This window comes from Capra hircus, chromosome 28, assembly GCF_001704415.2.
Source record: "Capra hircus breed San Clemente chromosome 28, ASM170441v1, whole genome shotgun sequence".
NCBI lineage: Eukaryota > Metazoa > Chordata > Mammalia > Artiodactyla > Bovidae > Capra > Capra hircus.
In genome coordinates, this window is record NC_030835.1 from 28,876,770 (window position 1) to 28,903,148 (window position 26,379).

Genomic DNA, 26,379 nt, shown 5'->3' on the forward strand with positions numbered 1-26,379 from the left:
GCATCTTAATAAAATGCAGATTCTGATTCAGAAGTTCTAGAGTGAGGCCTAAGATTAGGCGTTTCCCAGGGGTACCTCACTGATGCCAGTGCTACTGGTCTGAGGATCATATTTTAAGTAGGGAAATATACTGTACTTTTTAAAGTATAGTCATTATCTTATGCTGAAACTCCTTCCTTGGAGGCTCCCATCTTATTTTGTTTTCTTCTTTCTTAAATTATATAAAGTCATAGACTCTTAAACGTGAAAGGTTTGTGCTGGTAAATCAACCTGCACTCTCGAAGAGAAAAAGAGTGCATTTATGTGCAAACATAAGTTGATTATAAATTTTGCTGACATAAAGAATGGGTGTAGCATACTATTTATAAATAATAATAAAGAATACTCTTTGTTGTAAACTCCGTTTAGCTAATTGGGTCTCATAAAACACTGGTTTTGAGAACTCATCTATCCATGGTCTACCTATGGTACAGTTGATGAGTGCAATTCCCATGTAAATGTTGGCCAGTGTTTTTCCTTATGTTAATGAATAAGACAAAACTGAAGTAACAAAGGCATATGTCAGACTGTATTCATTCATCAAAGATATGAATGACTTCTTTGCTGAGCCAAATAATAGCTTTTAAATACTGTAAGGATATTTCCTTAAATGCATTATTCATAATATAACAGCTATATACATTACACCCTTTTAAGTTTAATCTGCATTATTAGCATTTTAAAGTCATTTTCTTACGTCACGGTGACAGAAAAGTAAAGCAAGACCTGATGTGGAGTGGTTGGCAGTTTCACCATGGCCGATTTGAAACCACCATTGTGACCGAGTGTGGAGTTGGAAAGAGATGGCAGAGTAGCACATCGTTGTTTAGTTACTAAGTTGTGTCAACTCATTTGTGACTCCATGGATCATAGCCCACCAGGCTCATCTGTCCATGGGCTTTCCCAGGCAAGAATACTGGAGTGGATTACCATATCCTTCTCCAGGGGATCTTTCTGATCCAGGGATTGAACCCACATCTCTTGCAGCTCAGGCGAATTCTTTACTGCTAAACCAGCGGGGAAGCCCACAGGAGCACATGGTTATATAGTATTTCCATTATACAGATAAAACTGGAATAAATAACCCCAAAATATACTTTGGCCACCTGATGCAAAAAGCTGACTCATTGGAAAAGACCCTGATGCTGGGAAAAATTGAGGGCAAGAGAAGTGAGCAACAGAGGATGAGATGGTTGGCTGCCATCACTGACTTAACAGACATGAGTTTGAGCAAACTCTGGGGGTTTGTGAAGGACAGGGAAGCCTGGCACGCTGCAGTCCATGGGGTCACAAAGAGTCTAACACGACTTAGGGACTGAACAACAACAACAAACTTCAAAATACAGGTAGTACTAAAATATAGTAGAATAAACACAAAGCGGTAAGATTTGAGTATTTAGTTACCTTTGTTTTAATATAATTTATTTAACTGAAACTTTATATAATTAATATTCAGTACTGACCCTATTTTAACAGGCTTGCAAAAGTCCTGAAAATTTAACAGTTGGTTCACGGGCCAGTAGAGACTGGCACACTATCAGATGTAGATCATCTGGTCCAATGATTCTCAACCTTTGCTATACACTGTATACTCCCAGGAATTTTGTAACCTGTAGTCTTAGTTATTCATGTTAGGGCCCAGGAATCTGAGTTTTAAACTTTTTTATTGAACTGTATCTTGTTTAAACAAAAATATATGAATCATAACTATATAACTTAAAGAATTCAGTTCAGTTCAGTTCAGTCGCTCAGTCGTGTCCGACTCTTTGCGACCCCATGAATCGCAGCACACCAGGCCTCCCTGTCCATCACCAACTCCTGGAGTTCACTCAGACTCACGTCCATCGAGTCAGTGGTGCCATCCAGCCATCTCATCCTCTGTCGTCCCCTTCTCCCACCCCCAATCCCTCCCAGCATCAGAGTCTTTTCCAATGAGTCAACTCTTCCCATGAGGTGGCCAAAGTACTGGAGTTTCAGCTTCAGCATCATTCCTTCCAAAGGAATCCCAGGGCTGATCTTCAGAATGGACTGGTTGGATCTCCTTGCAGTCCAAGGGACTCTCAAGAGTCTTCTCCAACACCACAGTTCAAAAGCATCAATTCTTCGGTGCTCAGCCTTCTTCACAGTCCAACTCTCACGTCCATACATGACCACAGGAAAAACCATAGCCTTGACTAGACGGACCTTAGTTGGCAAAGTAATGTCTCTGCTTTTGAATATGCTATCTAGGTTGGTCATAACTTTTCTTCCAAGGAGTAAGTGTCTTTTAATTTCATGGCTGCACTCACCGTCTGCACTGATTTTGGAGCCCAAAAAAAATAAAGGCTGACACTGTTTCCACCGTTTCTCCATCTATTTGCCATGAAGTGATGGGACCGGATGCCATGATCTTCGTTTTCTGAATGTTGAGCTTTAAGCCAACTTTTTCACTCTCCTCTTTCACTTTCATCAAGAGGCTTTTTAGTTCCTCTTCACTTTCTGCCGTAAGGGTGATGTCTTCTGCATATCTGAGGTTATTGATATTTCTCCCAGCTTAAAGAATTATCACAAACTAAACACACACCCCAATCTAACCTAACCAGGACCTACGTATGGAAACGCAATCTTCGGTTCAGTTCAGTTCAGTCGCTTAGTCGTGTCCGACTCTTTGCGACCCCATGAATCACAGCACGCCAGGCCTCCCTGTCCATCACCAACTCCCAGAGTTCACTCAGACTCACGTCCATCGCGTCAGTGGTGCCATCCAGCCATCTCATCCTCTGTCGTCCCCTTCTCCTCCTGCCCCCAATCCCTCCCAGCATCAGAGTCTTTTCCAATGAGTCAACTCTTCCCATGAGGTGGCCAAAGTACTGGAGTTTCAGCTTTAGCATCATTCCTTCCAAAGAAATCCCAGGGCTGATCTCCTTCAGAATGGACTGGTTGGATCTCCTTGCAGTCCAAGGGACTCTCAAGAGTCTTCTCCAACACCACAGTTCAAAAGCATCAATTCTTCGGTGCTCAGCCTTCTTCACAGTCCAACCTCACATCCATACATGACCACAGGAAAAACCATAGCCTTGACTAGACAGACCTTTGTTGGCAAAGTAATGTCTCTGCTTTTCAATATGCTATCTAGGTTGGTCATAACTTTTCTTCCAAGGAGTAAGCATCTTTTAATTTCATGGCTACAATCACCATCTGCAGTGATTTTGGAGCCCAAAAAAGTAAAGTCTGACACTGTTTCCATTTAGCAGCACCCAAAATCCCATCTTAAGCCCCTGTTCAGTCACTGTCTAATTGAGGCAACCACTGTCTTCACTTCTAATGCCATGGATTAGTTTTGCCTGATTGTCAACTTTTATACAAATGAAATCTCTTTTGTGTCTGGCCTCTTTCAATATTGTGTTTGTAAGATTCATTATAATTGTATGCAGCTGTAGTTCATCCCTTTTTAACAGTGTATAATATTCCATTGTATGGATAGACCTCAATCTATTATTTCTTTATCCATTGTACTGTCAGTGGTTTGTTTCCAGATGTTGGCTATTACGAGTAGTGCTGCCAAGGACATTCTTGTGCAGGCAGCAGTATTTGAAACAAAACAAATTCCCCCAGTCATTCTGATAAGCAGCTGATTTCTTGACTGCCTTCTCTACAATTCCCTCTTCTGCCTTTGATTTTTCATATGATGTGATTAAGTCTATTGGTTCTTTCCTGAGAATGTACTTTTAATACCTTAAGTCATGAAACTGTGTGCTTCCATTCATTATAGCCTGTTTTCCTGGATCTTTTCAATGTAGATTCACCATCACCCCCCTTTCATCAAGACATCTGCTCTTGGGCGCTTTAAATAGGGATGAGATTTGGCCTCACGTCAATAGCGTGGAGGAATAATAGACATGGTGGAGATGGAGCCAAGGCTAAAATTGGCAGCCAATCATTAAGGCTCCTGGAAAGAGGCTTCAAGGAAGGGAAATTGTTTCCCTTTGTGTGTATCAAACAAAAATCAACAGTAAACCTTCGGAATATTTCAGATTCTAGATTTTTTAAAAATTGGTTTATTTGAAGTGGACCAGGGACTCTCTTCTGACATGAGAACGGATATCTCTCAATGTCTCATGACTTGATCTGGAAAGAGAACAGAAGGAGATTTTCCCGTGGGCTTGTTCCTGCACCTAGCGTGCAGCCGGGGTAGCTCTGCTGCATTGTTCTAGGCTGAGTGGCTGTGTATTTGTGTGTTTGCATCTATTGAGATGTTAGTTCTTTTGACAGAAGTCAAGAGAGCTGAATGACCAGAAGCCCCAAGATGATACTGTTGATCAGCGGGATGGCTGCTTAGAATGGAAAGACAGGTGCTGGGAGCAGCAAGGCTGTTTCCTACCATATGAAAGGCACCTCACATACAGCTTTTACAATATGTAGAGAGAAAGTAAAGAATAGACACTAATTTCACATAATGGAACAAGAGAGTGTATTCCCACACACATAAATATTGTAGTCCTTCATTTTCCTACCTCCCCACCCTCACATTTTCGTAAAATGACTTTGTTATAAAATAACAAACATGTTCATTATTGAAAAGATGGGATGTGTAGATAAGAAAAAAGAAAATCAATTCTAATCCTAGTTGACCTCAATATTTTAATGTATCTATATCCCAAATATTTCTCCGTATATTTAGGTACATAATTTTTAACGAAGGGTGTTACTCATGAGCCTCTAACTATAACAATAAATGTACTCCTATAATTTTACATTTTTAATTACTCTATACTTTTCCGGTATGTGGACGCTTTTTAAAAATTCCTCCCTTGTGGTCAGGTATCTAAAATTGTTTCCAATATTTTGTTTCCACAGTAATATGATAAACACTCCTTGAATGGAATCTTATTGTAATCCTAAATATTTTTCTAGGAATAAAGTCTGATAATCAGATGAATGTTATGGACATTTAAAAGTCTTCTGAGCCATTATCCAAAAGTTATCATTATCTAAAATAATGATACCATCTTCCACTCCCACAAACAGTGCTTCGTCCTGCTTTTAATAAATGTACAATCTTTCATGTCATAATTCCGACCAAGAGTTGGAGGGTACAGGAACATGTCCTGAAAACATTGAATACTAGCTAGAATCTACACAATGCTGGCAGTCAATAACCTTGAATAAAAATAAGATATTTTAATAGTTTTTTGTCCACCAGCATTTTTGCATTTTATGGTCTAACTTTGATAGGAATCCTGGTTTGGGGAGAGGGGGAGGCTGGTGGAAAAAAAACTATTTTCTTCATTTGCCTGAATGAGCGCATAAGCTAATCCTCACTGACATATTATAGTCTCATAAATGAGTAAGTGCAATTGTCTGACTGTCATCATATCTGAAGGCGTTGCAGCAGGTGATCTCTCTGGCAGTACAGATGCTAACCCAAGTGACATCTTTAGAGAGCACTTTGAATGAACACCTTATGACGGCGGACTGTACAGCCGTCTTCTATGTGAGGATGGGTTTTTAAGCACATCTAGTCTGCAGACTGATACTAGCTTTCTCAAATGAGCATTTGGTGTCTCTTGAAAGACTTGAGCAATATTTTAATTATTCATTCTTGACAAAGCTTCCTCCAGCCCTTAGCTAAGGCTCACCCAGATGAGGACTACAGGCCCTCCAATGTGAAAACACTGTGTAGAGTCTGCTGTTGCTTTATTTCTTTTTAACTTTAAAAAAGGTAGATTGAAGTATAACATGCATAGAGAAATGTGTACGGATTACAAGTGTACAGTTTGATGAATTACCCTTACTCAATATGACCTAGCTGCAGTCAGCTTTGATCGAGCTACATCCCTTGTGACTGAAAATAAGTAGAATTTGCCTACAAGTAGAGATTATAACATTAAATTCACTCATTCAGTGTGCATCAGTATTTGTATGTTTGTGATTTGCAGGTACACAAATATACAACATGCATACAAGCAAATTTGGAACTTCTTTTTCTTAATGAGTATAAAGCTCAGTTATACTACATCTATACAAATTAAAATAACTACAATTGATTGCCACAGAATAGTTTACATGCTTAGTTTCTAAAAATTACTCATTTCAGTTACCATAAGTATTCCTTTGAACATTCAGAATTTAAAAGCCAAGAATTTTTCATCTTCTCTCTGAGATAGAATTGTATGTATTGGTCCTGGTTACCCACAGCTGTCTCTTTGGGTTCAATTTCTGTGTCTGATGTTCAGCAAGATGTCATTTATATTCCTATGTTCTTTTTAGTTGAGAGCTTCAGTTAGAAAAAAAAAAAAAACAGGTTTATCAGGCTCACTGTGATTTTTTTTTTTCACTGTGATTTTTAAATGCATGATTTTGAAAAACAATTTATGCATCACCAAAAATCATTTTTTATTATGATTGGAGTGTACCAGGGTATTTTTAGTAGAATTAACAACCAAAAGTAGGATTTCCTGGTGGTCTGGTGGTTAAGACTCTGCACTCCCGATGCAGGGGGCCTGGGTTCGATCCCCGGTCAGGGAACTAGATTCTATATCCACAACTAAAGATCCCACATGCAGCAAGGAAGATACTGTGTGCCACAATTAAGACCCAGTGCAGCCAATAATTTAAAACAAAAATAAAGTTATACGTATGTAATCATTACCTTTTTAAAACCTAAAATAGTTTTTCCATTAAAGAATTAATACATCTAAGAGTATTATTCAGTCACAAAAAGGAATGAAGTACTAGCACATGGATGAACTTGAAAACATGAAGCTGAATAGAAGACAGACACAGAAGGCCATATATTGTATAGTTCCATTTATAAGAAATGTCCAGAGTAGGAAAATCCATAGTGACAGGAAGTAAATTTCTGTTTTCCAGAGCTGGAGGGAGGAGGGAATGAGAATGTCTGCTAATTGGCACAAGGTGTCTTTTGGGGGTGATGAAAATGTTCTAAAATTAAATAGCGGGAAGAGCTGTACAACTTTGAGAATATAATAAAAACCTCTGAATTGCACACTTTCAAAGGGTGAATTTTATGGCACATCAATATTATCTCAGTTCAGTTCAGTTCAGTTGCTCGGTCGTGTCCAACTCTTTGCGACCCCGTGAATCGCAGCACACCAGGCCTCCCTGTCCATCACCAACTCCCGGAGTTCACTCAAACTCATGTCAATAGAGTCGGTGATGCCATCCAGCCATCTCATCCTCTGTCATCCCCTTCTCCTCCTGCCCCCAATCCCTCCAAGCATCAGAGTCTTTTCCAATGAGTCAACTTTTCGCATGAGGTAGCCAATGTACTGGAGTTTCAGCTTCAACATCATTCCTTCCAAAGAACACCCAGGACTGATCTCCTTTAGAATGGACTGGTTGGATCTCCATACAGTCCAAGGGACTCTGAAGAGTCTTCTCCAACACCACAGTTCAAAAGCATCAATTCTTTGGCGCTCAGCTTTCTTCACAGTCCAAATCTCACATCCATACATGACTGCTGGAAAAACCATAGCCTTAACTAGACGGGCCTTTGTTGGCAAAGTCATGTCTGCTTTTCAATGTGCTATCTCGGTTTACCACAAAGAGGTAATACCTATGCACTGTAGAACATTTGGAAACTAGGAAAGTAGGAAACTAGCAACAGGTTATAGCCCGATTCAGTTCAGTCACTCAGTTGTGTCCAGCTCTTTGCAACCCCATGGACTGCAGCACGCCAGGCTTCCCTCTCCATCACCAACTCTCAGAGCTTGCTCAAACGCATGTCCATCGAGTTGGTGATGCCATCCAACTATCTCATCCTCTGTCATCCCCTTCTCCTCCTGCCTTCAATCTTTCCCAGCATCAAGGTCTTTTTTTCAGTGAGTCAGTTCTTCACACCAGGTGGCCAAAGTATTGGAGCTTCAGCTTCAGCATCATTTCTTCCAATGAATATTCAGGACTGATTTTCTTTAGGATGGACTGGTTGGATCTCCTTGCAGTCCAAGGGACTCTCAAGAGTCTTCTCCAGCACCACAGTTCAAAAGCTTCAATTCTTCAGCACTCAGCTTTATAGCCCAACTCTCATATCCACACATGACTACTGGAAAAACCATAGATTGACTAGATAGACCTTTGTCAGCCAAGTTATGTCTCTGCTTTTTCATATGCTGTCTAGGTTGGTCATAGCTTTTCTTCCAAGGAGCAAACATCTTTAATTTCATGGCTACAGTCACCATCTGCAGTGATTTTGGAGCCCAAGAAATAAAGTCTGTCACTGTTTCTCTATCTATTTGCCATGAAGTGATGGGACCAAAAGCCATGATCTTAGTTTTCTGAATGCTGAATTTTAAGCCAAACTTTTCACTCTCCTCTTTCACTTTCATCAAGAGGCTCTTTAATTCTTCGCTTTCTGCCATAGGGGTGGTGTCATCTGCATTTATAAGGTTATTGATACTTCTCCCGGCAGTCTTGATTCCAGCTTGTGCTTCATCCAGCCTGGCATTTCACATGATGTACTCTGCATAAAAGATAAATAAGCAGGGTGACAATATACAGCCTCAACGTACTCCTTTCCAATTTGGAACCAGTCTGTTGTTCCATGTCCAGTTCTAACTGTTGTTTCTTGACCTGCATACAGATTTCTCAAGAGGCAGGTTAGGTGGTCTGGTATTCCCATCTCTTTAAGAATTTTCCGCAGGGACACAATTATTAAATTTTAAGTATTTACATATTAATATACAAAAGAAGGGCGGGTCCCCAAGGAAGATCCATTCCGCTGGTTGAAAGGAATACACATGAGAGAAACAAAGAGCAATGATCAGCCCTGTGAGGGGGATGAGGCAACACCTGAAGGGACAAGATCTGAGGTCCCGAAAGGCAAAAAGATAGATTTGAGCTCTTCAGGGAAACAGTCCAAAGAGACTTATTAGAAGTTTTGCTTCAAGATGCCTGATAAATTACATAAATCACAGCTCTGTATTCCTAAATACCCCTATTGTTTTCCCAGCTTAGTGAAAGTCACATTTTTGTTTCTTTTAGATGTGTCGGTGTGCTTAGGGTGAGAGAATGATGAGCCTCAATTTTAATTGTTACACATATTTGTTTATTTTATGTAGTTTTCATCAACTGTATTTCAGATGATGACCTTGTACTTTCCCCTCAGTGGTGTAACATTAGCACTTCTATTATTGCAAACTCAATGTAAACATAATTTTAAATAATGACAGTCTTAATAGATAAGACTGACTGAGGGTTCTCTTGATGGCTGGCATAGTGATTAAAATATTTTACAAGCATTGTCTAATTTCATCTTTACAACAATTCATTGGAGGAGGTAATTATCCCCAGTTTACAGATAAGGAAATAGAGACTTAGATTAAGTAATTTGCCCAAGACCACATATGAAGTACCTTGATTTAGGTGGTTGGCAGTTTTTCCTTATTCTTAATAAAGATGTGATAATCCTATTTGCTTTTAAAACATTTTTCCATTTATAAAATTATTGCCTCAGATGGGTATTTTTTTAATTTCCAAGTTTATTTTTTATTATTGTCTTGCTGTCATAAAACCTTTCCTCTTTTCTATTTATTTCTTTGTGGCTAGAGAATTTGATTGATATAACATGTTTGGGGGAATATTTGTCCTTATGATCAGTCTCTACAGAGTCAGTTTTGTAAATGTGCTAAGAACACTTGAAAAGAAAGCACTCTCTCATAGATTTGTTAAAATGTGGGTTATCTGTTAACTCAGTCCCACTTTTTATGCTATTCAAGTCTTCCATGTATTACTTTTACTTTTGCTTTCTTCATATGATACCGATTCCGATTTGTCATCTCATATGTCAGTTATTTGCATTGATTTCTTCTTATCATTACAGAGCTTATCTTATTATTACATGCCTTTTAGTATATGAAGTTCATTATTGCTGCTATGCTTTTACTATGCATTGCCCCTTTTAACCTTTTAGTTATCTTTTACAGATAATTTTTCTATACAAGTTTGAAACCAAAATCTAAATAAGTGTAGACTGGGCTTATATTCCCAGTTGGTTTTGGTTTCCACAGTTCTTTAAAACTGAAATGCCCATTTAAAAAAAAATTTTTTTTTAATTATCTCTGAGTGTTTTGGCAAGTATCTTTGAGCAGTTTAATTCCTTAAAGCATTTTGCCCCCTGAGTCTTTGCTGTCTAAAAATAACTGTATGTTACCTTCACATCAGTATTAATTTGACCTGATTCAGAAATGTGTTCGTCTGTCCTTTTTCTTTGAGAGCTGTATATGTGTTTTTCTATTATGTTAAAATAACATTGGTGAAGTGTATGGTCATCTGTATTGTTATACCTTGATAGAAGTGTTTTTGGACATTAGTTTTAGAACTTGTTTTGCTAAGATACTTAGAGGATTCTTCTTGTTGTTCAGTCACCCAGTCGTGTCTGACTGTTTGCAACCCCGTGGACGGTAGCACTCCAGGCCTCCCTGTCCCTCAGTATTTCCCAGAGTTTGTCCAAGTTCGTGTTCATTGCATCGGTGATGCCATCCAGCCATCTCTTTCTCTGACACCCTCTTCTTCCCTCAATCTTTCCCAGCATCAGGGACTTTTTCAGTGAATTGTCTGTCTTCATCAGATGACCAAAATACTGAAGCTGCAGCATCAGTCTTTCCAGTGAATATTCAGAGTTGATCTCCCTTAAGATTGACTGGTTTGATCTCCTTGCTGTCCAAGGGACTTTCAGGAGTCTTCTCCAGCACCACAGTTCAAAGGCATCGATTCTTTGACGCTCTGCCTTCTTTATCATCCAGCTCTCACAAACATATGTGACCACTGGGAAGACCGGAGCCTTGACTATACAGACCTTTGTCAGCTGAGTGAGGTCTCTGTTTTTCAATACAATGTCCAGGTTTCTCATTGCTTTCCTGCCCAGAAGCAATGGTCTTCTGATTTCATGGCTGCAGTCACCGTCCGCAGTGATTTGGGAGTTCAAGAAGAGGAAATCTGTCACTGCTTCCACCTTTGCCCCTTCTATTTGCCATGCAGTACTGGGGCTGAATTCCATGGTCTTAGTTTTTTTTAATATTTAGTCTTAAGCCAGCTCTTTCACACTCTTCCTTCACCCTCATCAAGAGGCTCTTTAGTTCCTCTTCACTTTCTACTGTTAGAGTGGTATTATCCACATATCTGAGGTTGTTGATGTATAACTGTATAGTAATCTGACAATTATTATACAGTTATTTTTTGCTGAAGAATGTATACACGTGGAGTCTTCTTTTAGTCTTCTTTTTCTCCTCTGTGTCCCCACTACACCCTCCTTTTAGTATTAGGAAAATTTTGTTCTACTAAGTCACATTTTGCAACCTTATTTCTTCAAGAACCCTACTATCTAAGAGATTGCTTTTCAACGGTTAACCTCTTATCTAATATCTTCTGTTACAACATTTTCAGATGGCCTTCCATCTATATGTAGAGTTTCCTATGTTTACCCTCTACCTCACTAGTTCATTCTACTACCTTTTCAAGGCTGCTATTGACTGTTGCCAGTGGTTTGTGGAGAAGAAAGTGGCAGCCCACTCCAGTACTCTTGCCTGGAGAATCCCGTGGACAGAGGAGCCCATGGTAGGCTACAGTCCATGGGATCACTAAGAGTCGGACACGACTGAGCGACTTCACTTTCACTTTTCACTTTCATGCATTGGAGAAAGAAATGGCAACCCATTCCGGTATTCTTGCCTGAAGAATCCCAGGGACAGAGGAGCCTGGTGGGCTGCTGTCTATGGGGTCGCACAGAGTCGGGCACGACTTGAAGCAACTTAGCAGCAGCAGCAGCAGTATGGTTTTGAATGTGGCTATCCTGTATTTCAGGCTTCCCAGGTAACTCAGTGGTAAAGACTTCCTGCCAATGCAAGAGATGTAGATTCAATCCCTGGGTCAAGAAGATCCCCTGGAGAAGGAAATGGTGAGCCACTCCAGTATTCCTGCCTGGGAAATCCCATGGACAGAGGAGCCTGGGGGGCTACAGTCCATGGAATCACAAAAGAGTCAGACACAACTTAGCGACTAAACAACAAATCCTGTATTTAATTTATACACAGCCTTTACTTATCCTGTCCTATTGCCTACTTACAGCCTCATCTGCTGTTAGTATACCTGCATTGTCTTTTTTGGCATGATCAAATATATGGATAGGATTTTTTTTAATTTTTCTTCTGCTTCTTAGAACGTATCTACTTCAGTAGACAACTTTTCTCTCTGTCTTTAGCTAATTACTTGCACCTTTCTATGTGTAGGCTTTTAATAGACCACACGTTGAATGATCTCTGTGTACTCCATCCATATTAAAAAGGATTTATGCTAGCCAAAGATTGAAGTATGTTTGAACATTCCAAATGCTTGGATAAACTTAAATTTGTCAGAGACCAAAACAGAGCTCTATAGAGACCCAGGAACCCACCCAGCCCCTAGCAGACAAGTAAAGCTACTCAGTTTGGTTTGTGTTGAAAAAATTTAGTGGGGTGAGCTAGGACTTCGGTGAGGAATGTCACCGCTGAAGATACACCAACATTCAGCCTTAGGGATGGTACCCCCTCACCCCACTCCCTCTGGCTTCAACCTCTCAAGATCAATCACTTCCATTTGCAGTGTCAAAACGGAAACTGCCTGGTTGAGCAGGCTGGAGGAAACAGAAACCAGTCTACCCCACGCTCAGTGCTGTCTCCCTGCCCATCCTCGGGAAGGGGCAGTGATATTGCAGCCTGCTGCTGCTGCTGCTAAGTTGCTTCAGTCGTGGCCGACTCTGTGTGACCCCATAGACAGCAGCCCACCAGGCTCCCCCATCCCTGGGATTCTCCAGGCAAGAACACTGGAGTGGGTTGCCATTTCCTTCTCCAAAGCATGAAAGTGAAAACTGAAAGTGAAGTCGCTCAGTCGTGTCCGACTCCCAGCGACCCCATGGACTGTAGCCCACCAGGCTCCTCCATCCATGGGATTTTCCAGGCAAGAGTACTGGAGTGGGCTGCCATTGCCTTCTCCAATTGCAGCCTGCCGGTTTCACAATGACTCTCCAGCAGCTCTGCTATCTCCTCTTTCCACCCTGTCCCAGTGAGTCCAGCTTACATCACTCCAGATCACAGGCATCTGTGGCAAAGAGCATCCTGCTTCCCTCCAGGCCGTAGAAATGGGCAATCTGTTGGTCTTCAGCCACCTTCTCATTTGGCTCCATGGAGGTGAATCAGGGCAGAGATCTTTCCAGTTTCTGGTATATGGTTATTCCTTATTCTTAGTTTCTGGCACTGTTTTGGAGTCTGCTCTCTATACAGAATAAGGTTAATTCTAGTGGGACCTGGGTAGAGGGGGATCCAATTATCTGATCGTTCGTAGCTAACTTGCGCTTTAAGTCCAGCCAATTGCCTTGTGTGACGTGGCTCTTGTAGACATAGATTGAACTCTGTCTTCCAGACTAATTTTCATATCAATTCTAAATCTTTCTCCCTATGTAGCGGCTGCATATACCTCCCTTCTCCCCTTCTTTTCTAGCCCAGCAGTAACTCACCGAAAAGAGTTGATATTCCCTTGAATTAGGATGCCAAAGTCTAAAAACGGATGAGAACTTTATGAGACCCTTATATGTAAATATTACCAAGATTCACAAATTGACTCTAGGCACTAGAGCACAGTGAAAGGCCACATTCCTTTATTTTTCTGAATCAGATTCAGCCCTAAGCCACTCCCGTTTGCCTGTATCTGGGCTCCTCCCTACCCCCTGCCTTCCCATTTGGTGGAGGGGCCTAGACCTTGGCCCCTGGTGGTTCCCATGGTTACTGATGCTCTTCCTGCTGGGGTAGCCGTGGCTGGTGCAGTGCCATCTGTCAGAGGCTGCTCTCGTGATGGGCCTCACAGATGTCCCTCAACGTGTTCCTCTGCAGGCTTAGCCACACGCCGCAGCTTCCGAGGCCACAGGCTTAATGATCAGTCACCAGAGACAGCCAAGTGCCAGGTCTCTGCCAGCCCTATGTGGAGGGTTTCCTAAGGAAGCTGGAGTAAGTGTTTTTGTGTATATAACTGAACAAATATTTATGGCAGGCCATGTATGGCCAAGGCACCGTGAAAAGATCTGAGGATTCAAAGGTGATTAATAGTCTCTATTGTCAAAGGTGCATAACCTTGATGAGATGGAAACGAAACACATATAAGGCTCATTGTCAATACTGCAAAGGAAGTGAAGTGAACTCACTCAGTCGTGTCTGACTCTTTGTGACGCCATGGACTGTAGCCCACCAGGCTCCTCTGTCCATAGGATTTTCCAGGCAAGAATACTAGAGTGGGCTGCCATTTCCTTCTCCAGGAGATATTCCTGACCCAGGGATTGAACCCGGGTCTCCCGCATTGTAGGCAGACGCTTTACTGTCTGAGCCACCAGGGAAGTCCCTAAGGAAAATTTGATAAATACCATAGGAGACAGGATAAAAGGAGAATGTGCTAAGTGCAACTGTTTCCAAAATGGACTTGAATCTCTGCTTTGCTCCATCTCCGCCGATTCCATCCTGGTCACAGCCACCATTTTTCCCTCTTGGAGAACACAGGAACGTCCTGGCTGGGCATCTGCCACTGTTCAGAACCCAACCCCATGCTCTCCACACGGCAGTTTCAATGATACTAGTGATACTTTTTATTTAGTTTTTCAACTATTTATTTATCTGTCTGTGCCAGGTCTTAGTTGCCCCATGTGGGACCTAGTTCCCCGACCAGGAGTCAGACTCGGGCCCCCGCATTGGGAGTCTTAGCCACTGGACCACCAGAGGAGTCCCTGTTGGTACTTTTTCAAAAAGCAAATAAGAACCTGTTACTCCCCTGCTGAAAACCCTTCGGTAGCTTCTCAGTGCACTGAGAATGAAATCCAAACTCCTGACTGTGGCCTCAAGGGTCATGCATGATCTGAGCCCTGCCCTGTCTGCCCAGCAGCCTTCCCTCTTCCCAGTTCCCTCCACTCAACTTTTCCACCCGTTTCCTATTTTATGACCAGGCCCTTCTGATTGTTTAGAGAGGAGCAGGGGCCTCCTCCTGGAGGCCTCCCACCCGTCGTTTTCTCCCATAACACCTTTTGTTTTCCCTAAAAGAGTTTTATCAAATGTACAGTGGTATCCCCCTATTCAGCGATCTCTCCCTACCTGATTGTGAGGTCCCTGGGGCCAGCACCCACCCTGGCCTGTCTACTGGTGTGCACCTGTAGGCCTGGCACTCACTAAGTACAGCCTCTATTTCTTTAACCAAGACAGCCCGAGGCCTACAGAATATTTCAGTGGATGGATCAAGGGCACAAGAAATAATGGCATAATCAACATTGTCAAAGGCCATGCTACACGGCATATTTGTAGGCAAAAGTAGGCCGGAATGTCTCAGACATAGCACACACTTTACTTATGGTGATTTTGAATCCTACCCTGGAATTTGTATGCATATTTTAAGCTGTTTTCAATCATTGCTTTTTTTTTTTAATTGAGACAATTGTTATTAAGGGCAGTCAGTAGAAGTAGTAGTTTATTTCTAATCCTGGCCCACTTCCTCACTGACATGGAGCTTCAAAAACTGAGAGCGTGATGTGGTATAGGTCATTACAGGGCTCTGCTGAGAAGGAGTGAATGTTTTAAAAGAACCTCTGTATTATTTGTATTCCTAAAGTTCTCTGCAGTGCTCTTTTTGTTACTTAATCTCTTTTTTGTTTTGATCAAAACTTTCAATTGAATAAATATTGCTGACTGGAATGATGAAAGGCAATATTATCCTGGAGATATATTTTAGTGAACTTTTGATTGAAAGAAGCCCAGCCCAGCTCTGACTGTCTCTTTCCCAGGTCTGGACCTATTTTCTGTTCCAGCTGAGATGTTTATATAATGCATAAGGCTGCTCCTGCCTGACTAGGACTGGTGATTAAGAGCTCAGGATAATGAAATCTGCACAGTTGAAACTTGGCTGTTGGCTATAGCTATTATGCAACTCTTAACATTTCCCTTTTGTTTCTGCCAATAATATAAAATTCTCAGTCTTTCTTTCAGAGCTAACTCTCCAAAGACGCTCAAATTTGTTCCACTAGGATTCTTAATGGACCAAGTTAAATTATTTCTTAAAGTTCAGAGTATATGCTTTTCTAAAGGACAAGAAAATTTAGTGGCTGTGCAATTGCCCTGTTCAAACTGTCAATAACAGATGAATGGAGCTTGAAGTACAAAGGCCCCGCTATGGTCTTAGATTTCTGTCTTTAAGCAGACTGCTCATCCGGCCTTGATTGCAGTAGCAAATATAACAAGAGACACGGCAAAAGTGACAGTAAGAGGCAGCCTATTCTAATAATGGGGTGATGTAGAGCAATTAGGAGATGCTTAGTGAAGCATCTTGGACAAATGGTCAACCTTTCCCTGCCCATCCTCTCTAAGATCTGAATTTCTAGTGTTACAAGAGAATTGCACCCTTCAGTTCAGTTCAGTCACTCAATCGTGTCCAACTCTTTGTGACTCCATGAATCGCAGCACGCCAGGCCTCCCTGTCCATCACCAACTCCCGGAGTTCACTCAGACTCACATCCATCGAGTCAGTGATGCCATTGTACCCTTACCCGAATTCAAATAGTGACCCTATACTAATGTGCACCCATTTGGAACAAGAAGGACTATCTTGGGTTTTATGGGCCACAGCACCACAAATTACTCAGTTATGGAGACAAGATTCTGATCGTCATCTAGCTGTCATGTAATTGGGGAAGTGAATGTGCCTGACTCTTCCTGAGAACCTGTTTCTTAAGAATAGGACACTATGTAGGCCATCATCTCAAGGACTCAAGGTGAGGGGTAGGGGCACCCCCACAGGAAGGAGAACACTTTGAAAAGGAGCCTAGGGCAGCTAAGGTCATGTTGGGCTGCATCTCTCTTTCGCCTGTGGTTAGCCCTGGAAGAATCACAAGTATATTGGGGACCCATGGACCAGAGAAAGCAGACAGAGCTTTATAGAAGAGGGACATTGTATGCGCGTATATTCCAACCACTTCAGTGTATGGCATTGGGTTGGCCAAAAGTTTTGTTTGGGTTTTTCTATAAGATGTTATGGAAAAAATCTGAATGAACTTTTTGGCCAATCTGTTAGTACCCCAAGAAACACCTGATGATTCATTCATTCAGTGCACAAGATGGGCACTTTGATGTTACAACCTCAGGAAAAAGATAAAAAGGTCACAAACCACCATTCAGTGATTTGCTGATATAAGAAAAAATGAGTGAAAGAGAAACAGTATTTGTGTTTTTGATTGCTTCTCCTAAAATCATTTATTGATACAGAGGAGAAAGAAATTTAGTCTGTGGGGAGGTGGGGCAATAGGAAAACTTTTTAGAGGAGGTAATATCTGAGTTGGGCTTCCCAGGTGGCGCTAGTGGTAAAGAACCTGCCTGCCAATGCAGGAGACGTAAGAGATGTGGGTTGGATCCCTGGGTCAGGAAGAGCCCCTGGAGGAGGCCATGGCAACCGACTCTAGTATTCTTGCCTGAAGAATCCCATGGACAGAGGAGCCTGGAGGGCTACAGTCAGTAGGGTTGCAAAGGGTTGGGCACGACTGAAGTGACTTAGCACAATATCTGAGTAAGACTTGGGGGAGTGAATAGAATTCACCAGGCAGATGAGGGAGAGTAGAGGTACAAACAGTGTTTAGAATTCTAAGAGTCATTTTGTGCAGCTAAAGCAAGCTGTGTTAGTTCCCTATTGCTGCTGTAACAAATTACTGAAAGTTAAATGTCTTAAACCAATAGATTTATTAGCTTATAATCCTAGAGGTCAGAAGAGTGAAATGGGTCTCACGGTGGTAAAGTCAAAATGTTCCTGCTGGAGGCTCTAGGGAAAAATCTATTTCCTTACCTGTTCCACCTTCTGAAGATTACCTGTATTTCTTGGCTTAAGGCCCTTCCCTCTATCTTCAAAGTCATCTTCTATTTCTCTCTGATTCTGACCTTTGCCTCCTTATTTCACCTGTGAAGGAAGCGTGTGATTACAGTGGGCCTACCCAGCTAACCCAGGATAATCTCCTGATAGTACGGTCAGCTGATTAGCAACCTTAATTCCATCTGCTACCCTGATTCCCACATGCCATGTAACAGAACATATTCATTCACAGCTCCCAGAGATGTCAACCATAGACATCTTTGATGAACCATTATTCTGCCTACTATGCACGTAGTACAGAAAGTTGAGGGTGATGGTGTAGAGAAGAGTTGCCTTGATTCATCAACCCTAGATAGAAAAGATCATCCCAAAGGGGCCTATAATTAAGTATATATTAATTATATATATAGGGTATATATATGGGCTTCCCTGGTGGCTCAGTGGTAAAGAATTCACCTGCCAATGCAGGAGATGTGGGTTTGATCCCTGGGTCAGGGAGATCCTCTAGAGAAGGAAATGGCAACCCATTCCAGTATTCTTGCCTGGAAAATCCCGTGGACAGAGGAGCCTTGTGGGCCACTGTCCAGGGGGTCACAAAAGAGTCAGACACAACTTAGCAGCTAAACAACAACAAACAGCTCTATGTGTGTGGTATCTTTTCAAGGGAGAAGTCAAGGTTCTGGAGGTCTTCCTAGAGTAGGATGTGCGTCTTTCAGTTAACTATTGCTATGTGACAAACCACCCCAAAACTTGGTGGCTGAAACAACAGTTTATTACTTGTTATGATTCTGTAGGCTGGCCAGGTGATTCATCAGTTGGTTTCACCCAGGTTCACTCATAAACCAACATTCAGCTGGAAGGTTGGCTGGCCTAGAAGGTCCAAGATGACCTCACATTATGTGTCCTCTGGTGATGGCCAACAGCCAAACTGCTTCGGCCTTCCTCACTGAGTTCTTATCTTCTGCTAGGCAGGCCTCAAGACCTTGCTCCATCAGCATGCAGGACCTGTGGAGGCCTTGATTCCAAAACTCACACAGCATCCCATTCATCACATTCTTTTGAGTTGGGCCAGGAAGTCACTTATTTAAGAGGTAGGGAAATAGATTCCAGCTCTTCATGGCAGTTGCTGTTGTGGCCATATTTCACACAGCACAGGCTGTAAAGATGGGGGGTTTTGCTCTGAGAGCAGAATCTCGAGATTGGAGACTTCGGAGGTAAAACGTTTCTGGATGATGACAGTATCCGGCACATGGCTAAAAGCTATGCATGGCTCAAGTACAGTGTGCTGAATCTCACTGTCACTGGAGAAGTGAAGAAGCTGTGAGGCTGGGTCTGGGCTGCATCATCCTGTGCACACAAGAAGACCAAGCTGCTGGTGAATGTGGAAGGGTGAGGTAAAGTCTAGTACATGACAGTGATAATGGCAGGGGGCAGATAGCCAAGCAAGGTGGGATAACTCGATAGGCAGAAGTTCAAGACCACACTGTGCCAAGTCAGCCTCGTGGAGGGAGGCTAGCATGCAGAGCAGTAACCCACTAAGCCCTTCACTTCCCAACCTCCACAATGTCTTAGTCATGTACCAGGTTTTTTTAAATGTTGAAATAGAGTTGATTTACAATGTTGTGTTAGTGTTATACAGCAAGATTCACTTATACATATATATATATGTATTCTTTTTCAGATTCTTTTCCATTTTAAGTTATTACAAGATATTGAATATAGTTCCCCGTGCTATACAGTAGGTCCTTGTTGTTCATCAATTCTATATATAGTCATGTGTATCTGTTGATCCCAAACTCCTATCGTATCCCTTCCTCCCACCTTTCCCTTTGGGTTCCCATAAGTTTGTTTTGCATATCTGTGAGTTGGTTTCAGTTTTGTATAGAAGTTCCTTTATATCATTTTTTTAGATTCTAGGTAGAAGTGGTATCAGGATACTTGTTCTCTCTGTTGACTGACTTCAGTTAGTACGATAATCTCTAGGTCCATCCGTGTTGCTGCAAATGGCATTATATCATTCTTTTTGACAGCTAAGTAATATTCCATTGTGAGACTGTGTGTGTGTGTGTGTGCACGCACCTATACACACGCTTCTTTATACCCATTCATCTGCTGATAGACACAACTTAGGTTGCTTTCATGTCTTGGCTACTGAAAATAGTGCTGCCATGAACATTGGGGGTGCCCATATCTTTTCAACTTAGAGTTTTCATCTTTTTGAGATACGTGCCCAGAATTGGGATTGCTGGATCATATGATAACTCTGTTTTTAGTCTTTTTTAGGAAACTCCATATTGTTTTCCATAGGGATTGCACCAATTTACATTCCCACCAGCAGTGTAGGAGGGCTCATCCTCTCTAGTATTTATTATATGTAGACTTTTGATGACGGCCATTCTGACTGGTGTGAGTTGATACCTCATTGTAGTTTTCATTTACATTTTTCTAATAATTAGTGACGTTGAACATCTTTTCATAGGCCTTTTGGTCACCTGTATATCTTCTTTGGAGAAGTGTCTGTTTAGATATTCTGCCCATTTTTTTATTTTTTTTAATATATATTGAGCTGTATGAACTGTTTGTGTATTTTGGAAATTTGTCCCATGTCAATCACATCATTTGCAGATAATTTCTCTTAATCCATAGATTGTCTTTTTGGTTTGTTTATGGTTTCCTTTGCTGTGCAAAAGCTTGTAAGTTAGTTTAGACCTCATTTGTTTATTTTTGTTTTTATTTCTTTTGCCTTGGGAAACTGACCTAAGAAAACATTGCTATGATTTATGTCAGAGAATGTATTGCCTATGTTTTCTTCTAGAAGTTTTATGGTGTCCTGTCTTATATTTAAGTCTTTAAGCCATTTTGAGCTCATTTTAGTGTGTGGATGAGGGACTATTCCTTTTTGTTTATTTATTTATTTTTGGCTGCCCTGGGTCTTCATTGCTGCATGGGCTTTCTCTAGTTGCAGCGAGTGGGAGCACCTCTTCACTGTAGTGCACAGGCTTCTCACTGAGATAGCTTCTCTTGTTGCAGATCAAGGCTCCAGGATGTGCCAGCTTCGCATGGGCACAGTAGTTGTGGCACAGGGCTTAGTTGCCACACAGCGTGTGGAATCTTCCTAGACGAGGGATTGGACCTGTGTCCCCTGCATTGGCAGGTGGATTCTTCTTTTTATGGGGACTTTAGCAAATGTTTTATGTTTTAAAATTTTACTTTTAACTGGAAGCTAATTGCTTGACAATATTGTATTGGTTTCTGCCATACAACAAGGTAAATCAGTCATAAGTATACATATGTTCCCTCCCTCTTGAACATCCCTCCCAACCCCGACCCGATCCCACTCCTGTAGGTCATCACAGGTTGAGCTCTCTGTGTTATACAGCAACTTCCCACTAGCTATCTCCTTTACATATGGCAGCGTATATGTTTCAATGCTATTCTCTCAATTCACTCCATCCCCTCCTTACCCTACTGTGTCCACAAGTCTGATCTTTATGTCTGCCTCTCTGTTCCTGCCCTGAAAATAGGTTCATCAATAACCATTTTTCTAGATTCATATATATGTGTTAATATATGATATTTGTTTTTCTCTTTCTGACTTACTTCACTCTCTATAACAGCCTCTAGGTTCATCCACCTCAGCAGAACTGAATCAAATTCATTCCTTTTTATGGTCGAGTAATATTCCATTGTATATACATACCGCAGTTTCTTTTATCCATTCCTCTGTCGATGGACATCTGGGTCATTTCTATGTCCTGCTGCTACTGCTGCTAAGTTGCTTCAGTCGTGTCCGACTCCGTGTGACCCCAGAGACGGCAGCCCACCAGGCTCCTCCATCCCTGGGATTCTCTAGGCAAGAATACTGGAGTGGGTTGCCATTTCCTTCTCGAATGCATGAAAGTGAACAGTGAATGTGAAGTCGCTCAGTCGTGTCCAACTCCTAGCGACCCCATGGACTGCAGCCTACCAGGCTCCTCCATCCATGGGATTTGCCAGGCAGGAGTACTGGAGTGGGTGCCATTGCCTTACTGGTAGATGGATTCTGAACCACTGGATCACCAGGAAAGTCTGAGGGAGTGTTCTAATTTCACTGAGTTACCTGTGGCTCTTGCAGGTTTCCCAACACCACTTGCCAGAGAGACTGTCTTTTCTCCATTGTATATTTTCACCTCCTTTGTCAAAGATTGACTGTAGGTTTGTGGGTTTATTACAAGGCTGTCTATTCTACAGAGAATAGAGCTTTTTGTGCCAGTACCACACTGCTTTGATTACTGTAGCTTTGTAGTATTATCTAAAGTCTGGGAAGGATATGCCTCCATCTTTGTTCTTTTTCCTCAATTGCTTTGGCAATTCTGGGTCTTTTGTGGCTCCGTATAAATGTTAGGATTATTTGCTCTAGTTATGTGAAAAATTTGATAGGGATTGCAATAAATCCATAGTTTGCTTTGGATGGTATGGCCATTTTAACAGTGTTAATTCTTTCAATGCCAAGTCCATGGGCTATCTTTCCATTTCTTTTCAGTCATCTTCAGTTTCCTTTATCAATATTTTACAGTTCTCAGAGTGTAAATCTTTCACCTCCTTTGTCAGGTTTATTCCTAGGTTTTGTTTTGTTGATTTGGGGGGACATTTTTTTTTTTTGGACCTGATGTTAAAAGCGATTTTTTTTAAACTTTCTTTTATTTCATTGTTACTGTAAAGAAATGCAACAGATATATGTATATTACTCTTGTATCCTGCTACTTTGCTGAATTTGTTTATTAGTTTTAATAGTTTTTGTGTGGAATCTTTTAGATTTTCATATAGAATGGCATGTTATCTACATATAATGACAATTTTACCTCTTCCCTTCCACTATGGACACTTCTTTCTTTCTTTCTTTCTTTCTTTTTGCTGCTGTTGTCTGATCACTATAGCTAGGACTTCTAATACCGTGTTAACTAAAAGTGGTGAGAGTTGGCATCCTTCTCTTGTTCCAGATTTTAGTGGGAAGGCTTTCAGTTCTTCACCATTGAGTATTATGTTGGCTGTGAGTTTGTCATAAATAGCTTTTGTTATGTTCAGATATACCCACTTTTCTGAGAGTTTTTATCATGAGTGGATATTGAATTTTATCAGTTGCGTTTTCTACATCTATTGAGGTGATCTTTTGACTTTTGTCTTTTCTATTGTTGATGTGATATAACACATTGATTTTACATATGCTGAACCATCCTTGTGACCCTAGGATGAATCCAGCTTGGTCATGTTGTAAGATCCTTTTTCGTGCTTTTGTATTCAGTTTGCTAATATTTTGTTGAGGATTTTTGCATCTGTATCCATCAAGGACATTGGCCTGTCATTTTTTGGTAGTGTCTTTGGTGATTGTGGCTTCATAGAATGACTTTGGGAGTGTTCCCTCCCCTTAAGTGTTTTGGAAGAGTTTGAGATGTTTTGGTGTAAGCTCTTCTCTATATGTTTGGTAGAATTCCCTAGTGAAGCCATCCAGTCCTGGACTTTTGTTTGCAAGGAATTTTTTTTTTAATTACAGATTCTATTTCACTTTTGGTCAGTTCAGATTTTCTGTATCTTCTTGATTCAGTTTTGGTGGGCTGTATGTTTCTATAAACTTGTCCATTTCTTCTAGGTTCTCCAATTTGTTGGCTTACAATTGTTTGTAGTAGTCGCTTATGTTTTTTGTATTTCTATGATAACACGTTATTTCTCCTCTTGCATTTATTTTATCACTTACTTGCTTTAAAATAAACTTTTTTAATTGAAGGGTAATTGCTTTACATAATTTTGTTGTTTTCTGCCAGCTATTAACATGAATCAGCCATAGGTATACATATGTCCCCTCCCTCTTGAAATAAACTTTTTACTTCAAAAGAGTGTATAAGTAGATTTTTCAGATAGCGTTTTAACTATCAGCCTTCATGCCCTGAAGAGTCGGTGAAAGTATGAAATCAGTTTTGAGTAGGTTTAATCTCACTCAAGACCTACTTGAAATTGATTTCATTCCTGGGTTGGGAAGATCCACCGGAGAAGGGATAGGCTACCCGCTCCAGTATTCTTGGGCTTCCCTGGTGGCTCAGATGGTAAAGAATCTGCCTACAGTCCGTGGGGTCACGAAGAATTGGACACTACTGAGCAACTTTAACTTTCCCTTTTTAACAGAGCTGCCATGGTGTCAGTCTCAATTCTTCCCAGCTGTTCTTTTCCTTTTGATACCTTCCTAGTCTCCTCAGACATAGATCTAAAGACAAGAGACCAGCTGAATTTATGGTGGTGAGATTTATTAACAATGTTAAATGAATATTTATTACTCTCTTCCCAGGTAAATAAAAATCAGAAACCAGATAGTCATTATCCACATGGTCCTTAGAGCTCATTCAACCATAAGAGTGCTGGATATGGATAAATTTGAGCCCATAACAAGCAAAGAATGATACAATCGCATATTTTTATAATTATAATATTTGTTTATGTGTAACAGATGAATAATTGGTTTACAAGAATAGCATGAGTTTACATCTTTGACTGTGATTTCATACTCTTAAAGTACTTTTTAGATTGCTGCTAAATAAATTCCTACCCAAGAGGAAAGATTTGAAACCTCAGATTTTGGAAATCCAGCACGCTCTTCCTGGAAATGCCCCATGTAGAGTGCGTGATCTGGGCTGAGAGCATTTAATGCCGCCTGCCTTTCACTTTCCTTACATGTTGTCCCCTTGGCGCAGAGTTCAGCACCTTTGGCAGTCACTTTGATTTTGTGCAGACTGTTAGAGATTAGAGGACCAACGGATGTTATTATCACCTTTGACCCAGAAATTCTTTTTAGGACCGTGCATGAGATGTGTCTATAAATAAGTAATGATATTTTTGTAACCACGGCCTTAATATAAAGCTAGGAGGGCTTCTGCCCCCCTCAAAGTCATCTTCTGTAAAAGCTGTGCAGCTATTCCACCAGAGCTGCCATGATTCAAGTTATTTGGGGGACTCCTCTTTGGAGTTGCTATCAAAGGAAGTTTACAAGCCAACAAGAAAACCAGTTTTAGACTTTTTGTGTCGTGTCCAAATTTTTACTAAATCTAAACATTCTTCCAAATTTAATGGATTGGCTTTATTTGACTTTTATCTACCTAAAGAAAGTGAAAGTGTTGGTCGCTCAATCATGTCCGACTCTTTGAGACTCCCCATGGACTATTGCCCACCAGCCTCCTCTTGTGCATGGAATTTTCCAGGCAAGGATACTGTTGCCACTCCCTTCTCCAGAGAATTTTCCTTTGATCCTCAGGGATCAAACCCAGGTCTCGTGCATTGCAGGCAGATTCTTTACCATCTGAGCCCATTTTATCTGTCTAAAAAAGTAAAATTCACTCAAAAAAGTAAAGTTTGGATGTCATGTAGGACATTCAAAATAATAGACCTTAGGTTTCAGAGTTGTGAGTCTCCAAATGGAACCTGTTTTTTTCTGACACAGGCTATCCCATGGTAATACCACTAGAAGCTTGTCAAAGACTGTTATGAAGTGCTACCATTTTTATTCTAGAATCTAGAAATGCTGCATAAAAAGATCTTTAACCTAGCTTTCCAACTCAATTATCCTTTAGCTACCTGTGACCTCCTCTTCTCCCCTTCCCCACCCAGAACTTTTACTGCCTTCTTTTTATCAGGTCAGCTGTGCTCCATTTTGTATTTAGGTTCTTAAGTTTTCAATAAATTATCTTTAATTGCTCTACTAAAGTGTATCCTTTTTATAGGTCTTAAGTTCGTGATTTTTGCATCTAATTCTGGTCTCCCACCTGACTCAGTTTTGTTGTCATCTGTAAGTGTTCATTTCAGCATCATGATTATAATTTGGGAAGCATCAGTGTGTCAGGTATTACACCAGTGGCCGAGAACCTCAGTTCACCTAATGCTCATGACATTAGGAAATCAGGGTTCTGTAATTCCCGCTTAACAGACGAGGAAGCTGAGGCACAGATGGTGCAGATAACTTGCCTAAAATCACATAAAATGGCCAGAAAGAGGGGAGACAAGGACTCAAACTCCCATGCACCCAAAGCAGGATTTCCCAGCTCCCCCACTGTAGTATTTGGGGCTGAATAATTCTTTGTTGCAGGGGCCGTCCTGTGCGTTGTAGTATGTTTAGTAGCATCTCTGGCCGCTGCCTACCTGAAGCCAATAGCACCTCCCTCCACCCCATTGGGATAACTAAAAATGCCTCCAGACATTGCCAGATGTTCTAGGGCCAGTATTTAAGAATCACTGGAAACATGGCAAGTCAGCCTTTTGCCATGTTATACTGATAAAACCACAGAATTTTAAGGCTGAATTTTAAAAAGATTGATTTTTGCAGTCATCACACCTGGATAATCATCAGAATTGGAGATGTTTAAAGACTTTCATTTCCCACCCAAGACCTTCAAAAAATCAGCATTTTCCTGCCGGGGGACAGGTATCTATTTTAAGTCTCTTCACAGTGTAGGCTCAGACCTTAACCTC

The 26,379-nt window shown here is 41.1% G+C and overlaps 1 protein-coding gene and 1 non-coding gene across 8 annotated transcripts in view; both read left to right on the forward strand.

The window, feature by feature from the left end:
• The window catches only part of RHOBTB1 (Rho related BTB domain containing 1), a 141,989-nt gene that overhangs the window by 71,863 nt on the left and 43,747 nt on the right, over window positions 1–26,379 (forward strand). The window lies entirely within an intron of this gene.
• On the forward strand, window positions 6,474–6,546 carry TRNAG-CCC. The gene has a single exon. It is a non-coding gene; the product is annotated as a tRNA-Gly (tRNA).